This window comes from Anomaloglossus baeobatrachus, chromosome 12 (assembly GCF_048569485.1).
Source record: "Anomaloglossus baeobatrachus isolate aAnoBae1 chromosome 12, aAnoBae1.hap1, whole genome shotgun sequence".
NCBI classification, from domain to species: Eukaryota; Metazoa; Chordata; class Amphibia; order Anura; family Aromobatidae; genus Anomaloglossus; species Anomaloglossus baeobatrachus.
This window is the reverse complement of record NC_134364.1, coordinates 81125980-81144911: the sequence shown is the minus strand read 5'-3', so window position 1 is coordinate 81144911 and position 18932 is coordinate 81125980. Positions and strand designations below refer to the sequence as shown.

The following is an 18932-nucleotide window of genomic DNA, read 5'->3' as shown; positions in this document are numbered from 1 at the left end:
TCATGCGGCACGGAGTTTGGAGTGTGGATGGATTTTACAGTTGCAGCGTATTTTCTTTTTGCAGTTTTCATCTTCTGTTGCAGATTTGCCGTCCACACCTTGGTCCTCGTTCAGACATGTGCGGCTTTTCTCGTGTGTAAGAACACGGGGTGACATTATAGTGCCATCAGTGTTTGGTCAGGGGCTGTTTTACCATCAGTGTTGTATTGGCGAGTTACACGTATGAAAACCAACATGTGAACAGCGCTCTAGACTATACACACGGGATTCACAGTCTTCTGAATGGGGCCTTAGGGGGACTTTTTTTTTTTTTAATGACAACCATATCTTAGATACTTAAAGGGACTCTCAGCACAGAATGACTGTACTAACCAAGCACAGGCACTTGGTGCACCATGTAACTTCACCTTCCCGCTAGCTTGTTTTTCCTTTTATCGCCTTTTTTCTTTGACTGTATAAAACCACAGCTGTCAATCAAATAAAGAGGGGGAGGGTGGGGATAGAGGGAAAACAAGCAGGTGGGAAGGTGCCCGTAATTGTTTGGCGTTGTTATGATGCACCGAGCGCCTGTGCTTGGTTTGTACAGTCATTCTGTGCGGACAGTCCCTGTAAGAAACAGTTGTGACAACGACTATGGAGAGAATCAGCCGTTGTGTTTCCTGCTGTCTGTGTGTGTGTCTCTCTGGGAGTGGTTTTCTGTAGTAATAAGTGGGTACGCTTGTTCGCCATGCGGCTGATGTAGGGGGCTCTGCCTGCTGATCCTCGGCACCCCTCGTGTGCAGTGGAGGAGCCTCAGACTAAACTCTATGAAGTGACGTCTTGGCCGTGCATAGGAGGATCAGAGAGAGGAAATGCAAGAGCGGCAGCAGACGGTGACGTCCTCTCCCAAACACTGGGAGGAAGTGTGTGCAGAGCGCGCCAGCTCTGCTACATGGCATCAGTGTGATCCACATTCATGTGCAGGGGAGGCCAGGAATCTGTCTGTACGGCTGCGATCACATGTCCTGGAATCCTCCGATAGGACAAATCCAGAACGGATCCATTGGTAAAAAAAAAAGTTCTGCAAATACAACTTTTTTTGGCCATTTTTTAAAAACTTTTTTTAACATTGGAGTCTATGGAGAACAGATCCATCCATTATTCTTGCATTTGTAAAGGATCCCTTTTTTAGCATTGGAGTCTATGGAGAACAGATCCATTCATTATTCTTGCATTTGTAAAGGATCCCTTTTTTAGCATTTGAGTCTATAGAGAAGAGATCCATCCATTATTCTTGCATTTATAAAGGATCCCTTTTTTAGCATTTGAGTCTATAGAGAAGAGATCCATCCATTATTCTTGCATTTATAAAGGATCCCTTTTTTAGCATTGGAGTCTATGGAGAACAGATCCATCCATTATTCTTGCATTTGTAAAGGATCCCTTTTTTTTTAGCATTGGAGTCTATGGAGAACAGATCCATCCATTATTCTTGCATTTGTAAAGGATCCCTTTTTTAGCATTGGAGTCTATGGAGAACAGATCCATCCATTATTCTTGCATTTGTAAAGGATCCCTTTTTTAGCATTGGAGTCTATGGAGAACAGATCCATCCATTATTCTTGCATTTGTAAAGGATCCCTTTTTTATTTAGTGGATCAGTTTCAAATAGCAGATAAATAACAGTCCTTTAACTCATCCGTTCTCCATAGATGCCAATGTTAAAAAACTGCTCCCGCTAAAATCAATTATTTACAAACTGACACAAAAGTTGAACTTTTTTTTGCCAACGGATTGGTTGTAATGGATGATTACCGGTCATGTGTGCTCAGCCGCCCTCTTGTGTGCTTCATCCTTCATGGTGACAGACCCAGCATATAAGAAGAGATGCACATATACCGTATACGCTGCTGCATTTGGAGGTCCTATCCCCAGCATATAGCTGTAGAAAACTATACACATAATACACAGGAGAAGCTTCACCATTTAGGGTACTTTCACACTTGCGTTGTTTTCCTTCCGTCACAATCCGCCCTTTTGGAAAACAGCGGAATCCGTTAACGGATTCCGCTCTTTCCAATAGACTTGTATGGATGACGGATTGTGCCAAAAGGACCTTCGTTGCTTCCGCTGGGCGACGCTCCGTTGCTTCCGCCCAGCGGGAGGAACGCAGCATGTAACGTTTTTTTGAGCAGCGGAATCCTTAGGATTTCACTGCGCATGCTCTCTCTGGCTCCCTGCACCCGTTACCAAGGTAAATATCGGGTAACCAAGGAAAGTGCTTTACCCGATATTTACCCTGGCCACGTGTGCAGGGAGCCCGACACTTCCCTGCTCGGCTCTGCCCCCTCCCGCACTCCACTTCGCATGTGTGTGTATATATATATATACACACACACACACACACACACACACACACACACACACACACACACCTATCCTCAGCGCCATGGCCCCGCTCGGCTCCACCCACTCCGCACTCCGCCCCCGCACACATTCTCGGCGGCCGAGCGATCAGCTGATCACCCGGCGCTGGGAGTTCCCAGAGATGCTTAGCCCTTGTTGGCCCTTTTGCCTTCACTCTGCGGTCCAGCTCCCCCCAAACCATCTCGATTGGGTTCAGGTCTGGTGACTGTGGAGGCCAGGTCATCTGGCGTAGCACCCCATCACTCTCCTTCTTAGTCAAATAGCCCTTACACAGCCTGGAGGTGTGTTTGGGGTCATTGTCCTGTTGAAAAATAAATGATGGTCCAACTAAACGCAAACCGGATGGAATAGCATGCCGCTGCAAGATGCTGTGGTAGCCATGCTGGTTCTGTATGCCTTCAATTTTGAATAAATCCCCAACAATGTCACCAGCAAAGCACCCCCACACCATCACACCTCCTCCTCCATACTTCATGGTGGGAACCAGCCATGTAGAGTCCATCCGTTCACCTTTTCTACAAAGACACGATGGTTGGATCCAAAGATCTCAAATTTGGACTCATCAGACCAAGCACAGATTTCCACTGGTCTAATGTCCATTCCTTGGGTTCTTTAGCCCAAACAAATCTCTTCTACTTGCTGCCTGTCCTTAGCAGTGGTTTCCTAGCAACTATTTTACCATGAAGGCTGCTGCACAAAGTCTCCTCTTAACAGTTGTTCTAGAGATGAGGTGTGTCCAAACTTTTGGTCTGTACTGTGCGTGTGTATATAGATAGATAGAGAGAGATAGAGAGAGAGATAGATATAATATGGCACATTAGATGCTAATTCTACATATATCCAACATAGAAGCTTGATTTTTAAACAGTGGCTCATATTCTGGTGACACATTCCCTTTAATTACATCTATCATTGTAATGATTCTTTACATACCTGTAGTGGTCAACTCGGATGTTTAGGTTTTGAAATCCAAGCAAGTAAAGTTTATAAAATCATCAGCTTCTTGAGTGACAGCAGCTGAGGATCAGGTAATAGCTGGGGGCTATTCAGCGTTATCCCCTCCCCTGGTTAGAATTAGCATAAGTATTATACAATGGATGACTTCCAGGACCTGTGCTGATGTCATGCCCATGTGACCAGAAGAGGCGGGGCCTCAGCCAAGAAAGCTGATACCAGGAAGCAACATTTTTCTGTTGGCTGAGGTCCCGCCCCTTCTGGTCACATGGGTATGACATCAGCACAGGTCCTGCAAATCAAAAATTAAATTGATAGTATAATACTTATATAATCTAATATTAAAATGCTAATTTTAACAGATGGTGCGATGAGTATGAATACGCCCATGAAACACTGGAGCTGCCACCAGGTCACAAAGTGCCTGAGGCTGACCAGAGTGGCAGTGATAGGGGATTAACATGGCGGCAGGGGACTTGCATTTATAGCACCACTCCAGGGGTGCAATACCAATAAACTGCTGGAGTGGTGCTTTAACAATGGGTTTGGCTTCTTGCAGTTGTGATATGTTACATTTTTCTGAAAAATATGGACAAAATCTTCTCTTCCGTCCTTAGCGCTGGATTGTGATGCTGAGCACCATGTCTCATTGCAAAGCCCCTGGTCCTTGGCTTATGTGCGGAGATGTTTTCTGTGTGTGATGCTGTTATATTGTTAAAGAAGTTGTCCAGTTACCAAAACTGATTTTTTTTTTCTGATAAATCTTGCTAATATGTGCCCCTCAACACATCTATTATGTTTTTTCAGCAAAATTACCTTTTATTGTGCACTAGCAGCACATGCTCATTGCTGGCTCCAGCTCTGATGGGGTTAATCTCTCCTCTGACTTCCTGTGTTCAGTTCCTACAAGTCCCAGAATTCTTTGTGGCTCTAGGGCGGTGTCTGGCTTATCTAACACACCCCCCTCAGCTCTCCACCCAAAGCCTCCTCCCTGCCTCTTCTCTGTGTGGATGCACTGAGAGCAATCACACAGAGACAGCAGCAGCTCCCAGCTCTGCACAACCAGGGGAAGAAAGTGTGTGTGTGCATGTGTGTGCGTGTGTGTGCGTGTGTGTGCGTGTGTGTGCGTGTGTGTGCGTGTGTGTGCGTGTGTGTGCGTGTGTGTGCGTGTGTGTGCGTGTGTGTGCGTGTGTGTGCGTGTGTGTGCGTGTGTGTGCGTGTGTGTGCGTGTGTGTGCGTGTGTGTGCGTGTGTGTGCGTGTGTGTGCGTGTGTGTGCGTGTGTGTGCGTGTGTGTGCGTGTGTGTGCGTGTGTGTGCGTGTGTGTGCGTGTGTGTGCGTGTGTGTGCGTGTGTGTGCGTGTGTGTGCGTGTGTGTGCGTGTGTGTGCGTGTGTGTGCGTGTGTGTGCGTGTGTGTGCGTGTGTGTGCGTGCGTGTGCGTGCGTGTGTGTGCGTGTGTGTGCGTGTGTGTGCGTGTGTGTGCGTGTGTGTGCGTGTGTGTGCGTGTGTGTGCGTGTGTGCGCGTGTGTGCGCTGTGTGCGCGTGTGTGCGCGTGTGTGCGCGTGTGTGCGCGTGTGTGCGCGTGTGTGCGCGTGTGTGCGCGTGTGTGCGTGTGTGTGCGTGTGCGTGTGCGTGCGTGTGCGTGCGTGTGCGTGTGTGTGCGTGTGTGTGCGTGTGTGTGCGTGTGTGTGCGTGCGTGTGCGTGCGTGTGTGTGTGTGCGTGTGTGTGTGTGCGTGTGTGTGTGCGCGTGTGTGTGCGCGTGTGTGCATGTGTGTGCGCGTGTACAGAAATTATGATTATTAGTCTGCGCAACATGTGAAAAAAATAATTGGGGAAAAAAAAGTGTCGGGGTGATGAGATTACTTTTTTCCCTCTTGCCTAGTCTGTGTGTCGTCCGTATCATCCGCAAACCGCATATGACCGGATCCTGTGGATTAAATGTGCAGCGCATGCAACCATTATTTTACCGGATCCTTCTGCAGCTGGACTTTATCGGCCGGCGCTGGAGTCAGCTGACTCCTGATCTCACAGCCCGCACACGCTGCAATGGCTGATAGTGGGCTCATTCACATGACTGTTCCGTTTGTCCTAGTCAGTTCCTGTTTTTTTGCGGCCCCACAGACAGGACCATCTTTTCAATGTCTTTTGTGTAGGATCGGATGGTACACGGTAGCACTTCCATGTGCATCCGATCCTACAAAAAAAAACACATCGGATGCCGTATGTCCGCTCCGTTATTATGGAACATGTCCTATTCTGTTCTGTAATACCGAACTGTGACTCAATACAAGTCAATGGGTCCGCAAAATTCCCGGAAGCAACACGGAAGCACTTCCATGTGACTTCCGTTGGGTGCCCGTGCAGTCAGTGTCTCGCTCCAGCCCCAGCCCCGCGGCTGCCCGCTCAGCAGTGTCAGCAGCGGCCCACACTGCAGTGTCAGCAGCCGCGGGGATGACAAGCGCTACCATCAGGTTAGTAATTTCATTACCTACGGTGATGAAGTCCTGCCCTCCTGACGTCAGCGGTCGTCACTGCCTTCTATGCCCGCCGCTTGTCACATCACCTCTTGCTGTCGACCCGAGACTGTGACTAGTGGTGACGTCACGGGCCGCTCGCGATACTTGGTTTGTGAAGGCGGCGGTCATTGAACTCTGTGACAGTGCTGCTGTCAGGAGTTCAGCGATCATCGCAGGTAATATGCCTCGCTAACCTCCTGATAGCAGCACTCATCATGCCCTGCAGTGACCTGGGCTGACCTATTGATGTTAGCTTAGGTCACTGCATGGCTCTCCCAGCAAATAGGGAACATTCTGTTCTTCATTGACTGGGACATTGACTATGGTATGGATCATCGTGGGACCCCCTTGTATTACACCAGACCTGGATTTGTTTTTCTTTCTAATAAATTGGTGAAAGAGGGAATGTGTTGGGGAGTGTTTTTTCAAATAAAAATGTGTTTGTTGTCTATTTTTTTTTTTTTTTATTACTGCCTGGGTTGGTGATGTCGGGTATCTGATACACGCCTGACATCACTAACTCCAGGGCTTGATGCCAGGTGACATTACACATCTGGTATTGACCCCATATATTACCCCGTTTGCCACCGCACCAGGGCAACGGGATGAGCTGGCGCGAAGCACGAGGACTGGCACATCTAATGGATGCGCTACTTCTGGGGCGGCTGCAGCCTGCTGTTTTTAGGCTGGGGAGTGTCCAATAACGGTGAACCTCCCTAGTCTGAGAATACCAGACCACAGCTGTCCGCTTTACCTTGGCTGGTGATCCAATTTCGGGGGACCCCGTGTTTTTTGTTTTAAATTATTTAGTTAATTTAAAATAACAGCGTGGGGTGCCCTCTGTTTTGGATTACCAGCCAAGGTGAAGCTGCCAGCTGCGGTTTGCAGGCTGCAGCCGTTTGCTTTACTCTAGCTGGCTACAAAAGATAGGGGGACCGCATGTCATTTTTTTTTAATTTATTTATTTTTTGGCTAAATACAAGACAAAGCACCTTTAGTGCCACATGAAAGTCACAAAAGGGTGCCAGCTTAGAATATGCAGGGGGGTAGGACATTATATATGTCTTTATCTATCTATCCAGCCCTCCATTCATCCATTCATTCATTCATTCATCCATCCCTCTATCCCTCTGTCTCTATATCTATCTATCCATCTCTATATCTACTCATCTATTTATCTTTCTTGCTGCTTCCGCTTTTTGCGGTCCGCAAAAAAAACGGAAGGCACGCAGATGTCACACGGATGCCACTAGGATGCATCCGTGAAAAAAGGACCGTTTTTTGTGGCCCGCAAAAACGGAACGGTCATGTGAATGTAGCCTTAACAGCAGTCGCTGCCTGCTGCCGATCACATGTGACCGTGTGCGGGCTGTGTGTACAGGACTTCAGCTGAGTTCAGATCAGCTGACTCAAGTGTCGGACGATCAGGCTGGGGCCACACGGGGATTACTGCGATCCCCTCGCATTACACTCTGCTCACGCTCAGTACAGCAGAGCTGAGTGTCATGTGTGTGTCCCTGCGACTGAGGTCCGACTCTGCGAGGAGACCTCAGCTGCGGGGTCGGACCGGCACTCGTGGGGTGGGCCAGCACTGAGGAGGGGTGGGAGGGATTTCTCTCCCTCTCTCCTCCGTAGTCCTCCGATATACCGCAAGTGCAGTGCGATTTTTCTCTCACCACATACACTTGAATGGGTAAAAGAGAGAGTCTTGCATTACAGTTGTAGCATGCTGCGATTGTTTTCTCGGTCCAATTAGGGCGGAGAAAATAATCGCTCATGTACAGGCTAATATTGGTCCGAGTGGAATGCGATGTTTTATCGCACTCCACTCGCACTGTGTGTCTCGCCGTGTGGCTTAGACCTTACTTGTTCTATGTCCCCCTGCATCCATCACAGCATGTGCAGGCTGGAGTTCAGCTGAGTTCAGATCAGCTGACTCCAGTGCTGGACTGAACTCCGCTGACCTCACAGCCCGTACACGCTGCAATGGATGCAGGGGGACACAGAACAAGTAATCGGCCGACACTGCAGTCATCTGATTACTTGGGATGAATGAGAAGTAAAATGCTCTGGTGCTCAATGGGCGAAGCCCATGTCGATTTTGTTTTTAAAAATTCATTAAAAATAAAAAAAATAAAAATCACATTGTTTGTGGGCTCCCGCTGCATTTTCTATTGTTAAGGGTAACCCAAGCAGCTACTGGCTGCTAACCCCTGCTGCTTGGTGTTACTTTCACTGGCAATAGAAATCCAGGGAAGCATTTTTTTTTTTATAAAGGTTTTTGCCTGAAAACTTTTTTAAAAAAATGACGTAGGCTTCACCATATTTTTGTATGCTAGCCAGGTACAGCAGGCAGCTACGGTCTTCCCCCAACCCCCAGCTGCCTAATTGTACCCGGCTGGCAACCAAAAATATAGAGAAGCCCTTTTTTTTTTTTTTTATTTCATGAATTTCATGAAATAATTTAAAAAAAAAAAATGACGTGGGCTTCGCCGAATTTTTGAGTCCAGCCAGGTACAACTAGGCAGCTGGGGATTGGAATCCGCAGTGCAGGGTGCCCAAACTTTCTGGGCCCCCCGCTGCGAATTGCAGTCCACAGCCGCCCCAGAAAATGGCGCTTTCATAGAAGTGCCATCTTCTGGCGCTGTATCCAACTCTTCCAGTGGCCCTGGTGGCAGGTGGCACGCTGGGTAATAAGGGGTTAATACCAGCTATGTTTTACCAGCTGGTATAAAGCCCGAGATTCTTAATGTCAGGCCAAGTTTGACCTGGCCATTAAGAATCTCCAATAAGGGTTTAAAAAAAAAAAAAGACATCACACAGAGAAAAATACTTTATTAGAAATAAATACACAGACACAGTAGGGACTCCATGTGTATTACTCCCTCTAACCCCTCCATGATGGAGAGATTTCTGTACTGACCATGCCAGGAGAGCGCGAGGGAAAAGAGAGCGAGGGGGGGGGAGGAAAAGAGAGCGAGGGGGGGGGAGGAAAAGAGAGCGAGGGGGGGGAGGAAAAGAGAGCGAGGGGGGGAGGAAAAGAGAGCGAGGGGGGAGGAAAAGAGAGCGAGGGGGGGAGGAAAAGAGAGCGAGGGGGGGAGGAAAAGAGCGAGGGGGGGGAGGAAAAGAGCGAGGGGGGGGAGGAAAAGAGCGAGGGGGGGAGGAAAAGAGCGAGGGGGGGAGGAAAAGAGCGAGGGGGGGGAGGAAAAGAGCGAGGGGGGGGAGGAAAAGAGCGAGGGGGGGGAGGAAAAGAGCGAGGGGGGGGAGGAAAAGAGAGCGAGGGGGGGGAGGAAAAGAGAGCGAGGGGGGGGAGGAAAAGAGAGCGAGGGGGGGGAGGAAAAGAGAGCGAGGGGGGGGAGGAAAAGAGAGCGAGGGGGGGGAGGAAAAGAGAGCGAGGGGGGGGGAGGAAAAGAGAGCGAGGGGGGGGGAGGAAAAGAGAGCGAGGGGGGGGGAGGAAAAGAGAGCGAGGGGGGGGAGGAAAAGAGAGCGAGGGGGGAGGAAAAGAGAGCGAGGGGGGGAAGAGAGCGAGGGGGGGGAAGTGAGCGGGGGGGAGAGAGAGGGGGGAAAGAGAGCGGGGGGGAAAGAGGGAGGGGGGGAAAGAGGGAGGGGGGGAAAGAGGGAGGGGGGGAAAGAGGGAGGGGGGAAAGAGGGAGGGGAGGGATAGAGAGGGAGGGGAGGGATAGAGAGGGAGGGGAGGGATAGAGAGGGAGGGGAGGGATAGAGAGGGAGGGGAGGGATAGAGAGGGAGGGGAGGGATAGAGAGCGAGGGGAGGGATAGAGAGCGAGGGGAGGGATAGAGAGCGAGGGGAGGGATAGAGAGCGAGGGAAAAAGAGAGAGCGAGGGAAAAGAGGGGGGAGAGGAGAAGAGGGTGAAGAGGGGACTGGGAGAAGAGGGGGGGAGGGGGAGAAGAGGGGGGGAGGGGGAGAAGAGGGGAGGAGGGGGAGAAGAGGGGAGGCGAGAAGAGAGTGGGGAAAGAAGAGGAGGGGGGCAGAGGTACTCTGTCAGCAACTGTCTCCACTCTGTGACTTGTGTTGCAGGTGACAGAGTGCAGACAGTTGGTCCCATGCAGCAGGACAGATGGCAGAGCACAGCGGTGACATGCCTGTCAGTGTCTTGCTGCGTCCTGCAGTGCTGCTGGGAGGAGCAGATGATCACACTGCCCGACACCGGCCGCTCTCCTGACATCGCAGCAGAGCGGGCGGGTGGAGAGTGTGAGCACATACTTACGTGCAGGGGAGGATTTCAGCTGAAGAACCCCCCCTGTACTGCACACTGGCGTCCCATGCCTCACCATCTGCAGGACGCTTAACCGGCTCCACACTGACGTCCTCCGGCTCCTCCCCTCGATGCTGGGCTGTGCCATGCGGTAGTCACCGCCCACAGCCCTGTCACTCAATCTGAGTGGTGCCAGCCTCCTGTGACGTACCCGACAAGTTTGAGAGCCCGGAAATGCCGGGACATCAGAGGATACTGGCGGCCACAGCTCCAGGGGGTCATGTGACAGGCACTGAGCGTGCAGGATAGCGCCGCTCAGTGCCAGAACTGGAAATGCAAGCCAATGGAGAAAACGCCTAGAATGGTGAGTAGAACTCATACAGAAAATAAAAAAAATGGGTGAACCACCCGTTTAAGTTATTCTGGTCAGAGGCCCCCTGTAATGTGCAAGGGTTTTTTTCTGAATGTCTTTGTGCCAGTAAATGATTCACATAGGCCGCGTCCACCCGGTGAGGTTTGGAAGGCTGAGTTCACATAGCCAGTAATTATCCGTTAGAACAGATCCTCTGTTGGCGAAAAAGTTGGGCAGACACAACAATTTTGTCCGTTTTTAAACCATTGATTTTTGCAGGATCCGTTTTTTTAATTTACATTGGAGTCTATGGAGAACGGATCCGGTAATAGATTGTTATTTAGCCATTTGTTTTTCTTGCATTTGTAAAGGATCCGGTTTTTTAATACTGGATCAGTTTCAAATGGAAGATAAATAGCTATCTGTTAACGGATCCGTATTTCATAGACTCCAAAACGAATCCTGCAAAAATCAATTTACAAACTGACACAAGTTGAACAAATTTAAAAACTAACAAAAAGTTGCCTGTACGACAACTCTTAGCCAAAGGATTGCTGTTGGGTCTGTTCTCACACATAAACACTAGGCATGTGAACCGCAGCCCTATCCCGTCTCGCCCGTGGCCAGCCCTCGGTACGTCTGTTCCCCCTACAAAACCATGTGGCTGCTTGATAAACAATTACCAAACAGCGGCGGGTAAAACAGCAACGGGAAAACAGTGGCAAGTAAAACAGCGGCGGGTATAACAGCAACGGGAAAACAGCGGCGGGTATAACAGCAACGGGAAAACAGCGGCGGGTATAACAGCAACGGGAAAACAGCGGCGGGTATAACAGCAACGGGAAAACAGCGGCGGGTAAAACAGCGGCGGGTATAACAGCAACGGGAAAACAGCAGCGGGTATAACAGCAACGGGAAAACAGCAACAGGAAAACAGCGGCGGGTAAAACAGCAACGGGAAAACAGTGGCGGGTAAAACAGCAAGGGGAAAACAGCGGCGATTAAAACAGCAATGGGAAAACAGCGGCGGGTAAAACCGCAACGGGTAAAACAGCGGCAAGTAAATAAGCAGGGGGTAAAACAGCAGCAGGTAGGTTTTCGACTGTTTTACCGCCACATTATGACTCTCACCAGGCTGCCCCGTCTGGTCTTGCCCATAATCTGCTTCTAGTTTAATTGGAAATTACATAAATGTTTACTTTAGAAATGCTGCAATTGGATTTTTAAAATTTTAATTGCAAAAATGTCTCCCCTGGTCACAATATTCTGTAGCTGTAGAAAAAGACATGGATCTAAACATCATAGTGACCCATTACAGCTAAGCAAAAATGTACAAAAGTGAAGACGAGGATTAGTGCAACCTTCTAATCAGCCTGTACGGAGCCACTGCCATGTCTCGGGGAACCTTTGTGGGTCCTGGACCCCAAAGGTGCAACACCATGCGCTTTACTTGGCACCAGCACTCCTCCCGTTTCCCCTGGAGCTGCAGCATGTGGGCACCAGGTTGCACCCCCTGATCCGATGCCACACCATAGCTCCAGCGGTGGTCGGGGCATGGCCGTCACACAGCCGGATTTTCAGTCTGACTGCCGAATGTGACCATCTTTCTTTTCAGCGGCCTAATATGTATGTGATGCAAATTGCAGCAGGCACAGTTTGTTCCATAAATCGGATGGCACTGACCCATTCAAGTCTATGGATCTGCAAGAATAAAGGGTCCATACAATGCCAACATAAAGCATTCAATTTTTACAGATACATTGCAATTTTATAAATGGCCCTGTAAATTAATAGCGGCTGGACCGCACACGGATGACAAGTGAGAAACCATTGTCCCACCTTTATGGATGGAGCATTGATGATTTTATTATGGGGCTATAAGTCTCACGGTGACCTGGCCACGGGCGGCACAGTCTGAACAGAATGGTAAACTAAGGCCTCGTGCTTAGATGAAGACATTATTAGCTGCAATACATGTGAGTTTTGGGTGGGGTCCACGTCTTTCTCTAGATTGTCCGAATCATGGAAGACCAATGTGAATTAGGTGGCTTTTAGACCACCGCCGGTCAGGGATAAGGTGGTTGATTGGTGGTCTTTAAGTGCCGCCGAACGGCAGGTGTAATAGGACAGTTAGAAGGGAGTACCAGAGTAATATTAGATGTGTACGGTAATCGGTGTTTTGGCAACCCAATCACACATTGCTTTATGTATGTGGCGTAGCTGTGGTTGTCCGGCCCTTCTCCAGTCCACGTCAGCAGGTGACGTGAGCGGTGCTGATCACGCTGCATCTGCACATACCAGCCGGGATGATTGGCAGGTACTCTAATAATAGGACAAGCGCATACCTGCTGCTTATGAAGTACAGAGGACGTATACCATAATGGGGGTTGGACCAGGTATGGTAGGTAAATTATCCCTGAGCTGTGCAGGGCTCACCAATCTTGAGAAGGTGAAGCTATGCAGACCCCCGTGTGGATGGAGTGCAGCCCCGCCACATTCAGCTATGCAGACCCCCATGTGGATGGAGTGCAGCCCCGCCACATTCAGCTATGCAGACCCCCGTGTGGATGCAGTGCAGCCCCGCCACATTCAGCTATGCAGACCCCCGTGTGGATGGAGTGCATCCCCACCACATTCGGCTATGCAGACCCCCGTGTGGATTTAGTGCAGCCCCGCCACATTCGGCTATGCTCTGCCCTGTGTGGATGGAGTGCAGCCCCGCCACATTCAGCTATGCTCTGCTTTGTGTGGATGGAGTGCAGCCCCACCACATTCAGCTATGCAGACCCCCGTGTAGATGGAGTGCATCTCCACCACATTCGGCTATGCAGACCCCCGTGTGGATGGAATGCAGCCCCGCCACATTCAGCTATGCAGACCCCCGTGTGGATGGAGTGCAGCCCCGCCACATTCAGCTATGCAGACCCTCGTGTGGATGGAGTGCAGCCCCGCCACATTCAGCTATGCTGAGCCCTGTGTAGATGGAGTGCAGCCCCACCACATTCAGCTATGCTGTGCCTTGTGTAGATGGAGTGCAGCCCCGCCACATTCAGCTATGCTCTGCCCTGTGTGGATGGAGTGCAGCTCCGCCACATTCAGCTATGCTGAGCCCTGTGTAGATGGAGTGCAGCATCACCACATTCAGCTATGCTGAGCCCCGTGTAGATGGAGTGCAGCCCCACCACATTCAGCTATGCTGAGCCCTGTGTAGATGGAGTGCAGCCCCACCACATTCAGCTATGCTGAGCCCTGTGTAGATGGAGTGCAGCCCCACCACATTCAGCTATGCTGAGCCCTGTGTAGATGGAGTGCAGCATCACCACATTCAGCTATGCTGAGCCCTGTGTAGATGGAGTGCAGCCCCACCACATTCAGCTATGCTGTGCCTTGTGTAGATGGAGTGCAGCTCCGCCACATTCAGCTATGCTGAGCCCTGTGTAGATGGAGTGCAGCCCCACCACATTCAGCTATGCTGTGCCTTGTGTAGATGGAGTGCAGCTCCACCACATTCAGCTATACTGAGCCCTGTGTAGATGGAGTGCAGCTCCACCACATTCAGCTATGCTGAGCCTTGTGTAGATGGAGTGCAGCCCCGCCACATTCAGCTATGCTGTGCCTTGTGTAGATGGAGTGCAGCCCCGGCACATTCACTCTGTTATTGTGTGGCATTGCTGAGTGCCTACACCACTTTCTCCGACAGTCCCATAGAGCATAGTGGGGAGGTGTGCCTACCCGACCTGCACTCCACCATGTCTGACTATAGGAGCTGACATATACTGGCACATCTCTTTATTGTGTGCACATTTTAGACAAACTGTGAATGATCTTTGCTTTTTAAAGAACATTTTGCAGATCCTGGTAAAAGTGGGACAAATAGGACGGCAGTGCTGTGTAATAAGCCCTAATAGGGAATGGAAGCGTGTATACCTGCCCTATATAGAAGCCATTGGATACTGTGCGGAGTCTTCCGCTCATACATCTCAGTCTCAGCCGTGTATTGCAGCCCACTCCCGGATCCGGGGTAATTTACTGTGTATGCTCGTGTTATCTGATGCAGTGTATTATGTCTAGTAGCATACACTCTATATCTGCACATTTCTGAGCTCCTGCCTTCTCCTGCGTCCTCCGGCCTGGAGCCTGCGGTGACGTCTCCAGTATCTGGGACACCGGCTGCTCGGCAGGCAGCACTGGTTTAGCTGTGACCTCGTGTAATGACATATCGGGGATCAGAGGACGGCACCAGCCACGCTGTGCTACTGGGCAGTGCCCGGACCACGGCTAGGTGTGAAATGACTGATGAGCTCGCAGCTGGCCTCCTGTGGATTGAGAGCCGGTTTTATACTGCTGGTGACATGGTGGGCGTGTGCCGTGCACACTGGTAGGCGAGTGTAAATACGGGAGTGTACAGTATTTCCACCTATATCCTGCACTTTGACTTATTACGTCATTTCAGCAGATCATTGCACAACTAGATATCGCTCAATCTCCAGCATCTAAATAGAAGCTCCGCGGGTACGTGCTCCCCGGGAGGGTCACTGGCATTGGTGGTGCTGCACCTGAAACGTAGCGTCCTACAGTACCGGTAACGTGGATGGAGCTATAGAAAGATCTATCCCACTGTGCATCTTTTTTATGCTGTGTTCACTGACCCGTGGTGCTTTTTTATCCAAGGCGCAGCATGTCAATTTCTCATCCAGTGTGCGGAGGCTTCTGTGCAAAAATTCCCATAGACTTGTATTAGATGCGGAAAATCTGCAGGGAAAAAATACATATGGGTTTTTAGTGCGTTTCTGTGTCCTAAAAATCACATCCGCACCTAAGAATGTCAATACCAGGAGATTTCAAAACCAAAGACTTATAAGAGACTGGAACACAGTCAGCTTCAGATTACTGTTTCGCAGTTTGTCTTTTCAGCCGTATGATGCTACCATGCTCAAGACGTGTGTTATAATTAAAGATTCAGAATTGGATCAGTCTGGTAGCCATAATGCCTAGACACGTATTTCTTAGGGCCCTTTCACACTGCGTTATTTACCTACATTCATTGGTCGCGTCAGAGCTTCTGTCTGAACCCTGCAAAATGGGTTTCAGACGCATGCGCAGACGGGGCCATTGACTGTAATGGTGCAGATGAAGTCACCGTTTTCTCTGTTCACCATTTTCGGGGGTATACACTTTTTCTGCGGGTGGACTGTCAGACACAGTCTGCTACATCTAGGTCTCTGCCTGCAGAAAGCGTATACCCCCGAAAATGGTCAATGACAGAGCACACAGTGACTCCATCTGCACCATTACAGTCAATGGCCCCGTTGGCGCATGCGGCCGAAACCCGTTTTGCAGGGGAGCATTCGGACAGAGGCCCTCTTGGGACCAGTGATCATAGGTAATAACGCAGTGTGAAAGCAACCTTAGTTACGTAGTACAGTTGTAATAAAAAAGCTGTGTCCATCATGTTCAATCAAGGGATGAGAAAGGAGAACGTGAGCAGAGTACAAGTGCAACCATTTTGCATGATCAAATCTGTCGTAGAAGAGGAGATTTTTCATTTATATACCTGAGGCGTCAAAAAAGTGATCCGGCGCATCCGTTTTTTGCATCCGTTTCATCCGTTTTGTTTTTTTTTTTTGCTGGATCCGTTTTTTCAATAAATTGAAGCATGCTCTGTTTTAAAAAAAAATGGATCCGGCAGCTGCATCCGTTTTTTGCCGCATCTCGCCGGATCCGGTGTCCGTAGGCTTCCATTGTAAATGATGCCGTATCGCGCCATTCAATGAGACGTTCCATCCGGCCACCGCATTGAATAATTACGCTGGATCCGTCAAAAGCCGGATGCAACGCAAGGCCATCAGGCACAATCCGTCGCTAATACAAATCAATGGGGATAAAACGGATCCAGCGCTGGATCCGTTTTATCTTTTTTTCCGGATTGTGCCTGATGGAAAAAAACTGATGTGTGAACGTAGCCTAAGCAGTTTTTTTTCTTAACCCATTGATGATTCCTGCAGTGACCGGCTAAGGCCAGGGTCAGGCCAGCGTATAGAGAGCATGGGATGCAAGATGCTAATGACACTCGGCTCAGGCTCTGCTGTCAGCCTGACCGCGGAAAACATGGAGGAATTAATCCCTCCACCTTCTCCATTACCTGCCTCAGCGTATATCTGACCGCACCCGGATGTCATCAGTGAGGTGCGATGTTTCACATGCACCCATAGACTTGTATGGCTGCGTGTGATCCGAGATACGCTGCCAGCCGCAGCATGCAGAGATTTTTTTCTGATACCTAATCGGCAGCGGCCCATCGTCCATGTTATACACGTGTGAACGAGCCCTAAGGGTCTTTCAGGTGCATTCCACTTTGTAAACCACCTGAAAAAGCGCCACCTAAAGGCCCAAAAGAACATTTGTATTTCTATGTAAAGAAAAAGACTTGCTGGTCATAAGATCATTCTTTTCAGCATTTTTAACTGCTTCCGGTTTCCAGACACCAATCAGTCTTCAGCTCTGTAGACACCCTATACTTTACAATAGAAGTCAAAGGGAAGCCTCAAAAGATGCCCGGTAGTCGGCTGGGTGTCTTTTCAAATGTAATTGTATTGTTCTTGCTAATGGAGTTTAAAAAAACCCCAAAATTATGGAGAGCACCATTAAGGCCCCTTTACACACTGCAACATCGCAAACGACATCGCTGTAACGTCACCGGTTTTGTGACGTAATAGCGACCTCCCCAGCGACACACATCAGCGACCTGGCCCCTGCTGTGAGGTTGTGATCGCTACAAATCGTTCAGGACGATTCTTTGGTCCTTTGTTTCCCGCTGTGCAGCATGATCGCTAGAAAGTCTGTGTGTAAAGGGGACTTAACAGCGACTTTTTTAGCGACTTCCCTTTCAAAAAGCTGCTTTACAACGTCCCCAGTGACTTGCTAGGTCGTTCTGCAGGTCCGGATCGCTGTTGCGTCGTTTTCCAGGTTTGCCTGTTTGACAGCTCACCAGCGACTCACCAGAGACTTTGTAGCGATCCCGGCCAGGTTGGGATCGCTGGTGGGATCGCTGAAAGTCTGTGTGTAAAGGGGCCTTTACTCTAAATTTACACACGATCATATGGCATTCAAAGCGAGTGTGTTGGATGTGATATGCCAATGACCCTAGGCTCCCGCTGTGCTGCCACCGTGATTGAGTTTCATTCACTGTGATCCGATCCTGCAATCAGATCACAGCTGCGGAGGAGAGGGTGAGAGCTACGGAGGAGAGGGAGGGGTTAATCTCCACATCGCCTCCATTGTCAGCCTGTGCTTCTATGGCACTGCACTTGCATATCATCGGAGTGCAGTCCGATGTCTCACTTGCACCCATAGACTTGTATGGGTGCGACTGTCAACGAGAGACGTGTCAATCGTAGCATGCTGCAACTTTTTGCTCATCCAGAATCTGAATGAGAAAAGCTGACCATCTGCTCTCCCTCATAGAATAACTTTGGTCCAAGTGCAATGCGAGATTTTCTCACATTGCACTCGTCCAAGTCATACTCTTAAAGAAAGACTCCCCAAAAATTATGAAAAAATGTTCAGGAAATGAGAGAAAAAAAAATGCTAAAAAAGAGGAAAAAATGTATTTCTTGTAGCAGCTTTATCTTGAACAACGTGGCAGAGGCGCCCACATAAAAGAGACCACTTATAGCTTTCATGGTAAAGAAGAATTATCTTCTGGAGATTGAAAGAGGCTTGTCTCCTGTGGAGATACCTAATTTTTGGGGTTGCTTTCTGTCGATGATTGTGGAAGCCCTTAGGGCTTATGCAGACCTCCGACAGACACAGACCACACAAGGATCGCAATGCTGGCGAATCTCCTGACCTTAGCGTGACATCCACTTCGTATTATCTCTGAGGTTGTCATGCTCAAGTGTGGAGACCAGCAGCCGTTCCTGCACAGACTGTAATGTACAGACATCTTCATGCCAAGGTCTGGAGACCAGCAGTCGTTCCTGCACAGACTGTAATGTACAGACGTCTTCATGCCAAGGTCTGGAGACCAGCAGCCGTTCCTGCACAGACTGTAATGTACAGACATCTTCATGCCAAGGTCTGGAGACCAGCAGCCGTTCCTGCACAGACTGTAATGTACAGACGTCTTCATGCCAAGGTCTGGAGACCAGCAGCCGTTCCTGCACAGACTGTAATGTACAGACATCTTCATGCCAAGGTCTGGAGACCAGCAGCCGGTCTGTGCGCAGACTGTAATGTACAGACGTCTTCATGCCAAGGTCTGGAGACCAGCAGCTGGTCTGTGCGCAGACTGTAATGTACAGACGTCTTCATGCCAAGGTCTGGAGACCAGCAGCCGGTCTGTGTGCAGACTGTAATGTACAGACGTCTTCATGCGAAGGTCTGGAGACCAGCAGCCGTTCCTGCACAGACTGTAATGTACAGACATCTTCATGCCAAGGTCTGGAGACCAGCAGCCGGTCTGTGTGCAGACTGTAATGTACAGACGT

At 49.6% G+C, this 18932-nt stretch overlaps 1 protein-coding gene across 2 annotated transcripts in view; it reads left to right on the top strand.

Annotated features, from left to right (window-relative positions):
• PRKD1 (protein kinase D1) overlaps positions 1-18932 on the top strand; it is a 189900-nt gene that overhangs the window by 11032 nt on the left and 159936 nt on the right. The gene's annotated exons all lie outside the window — the stretch shown is intronic.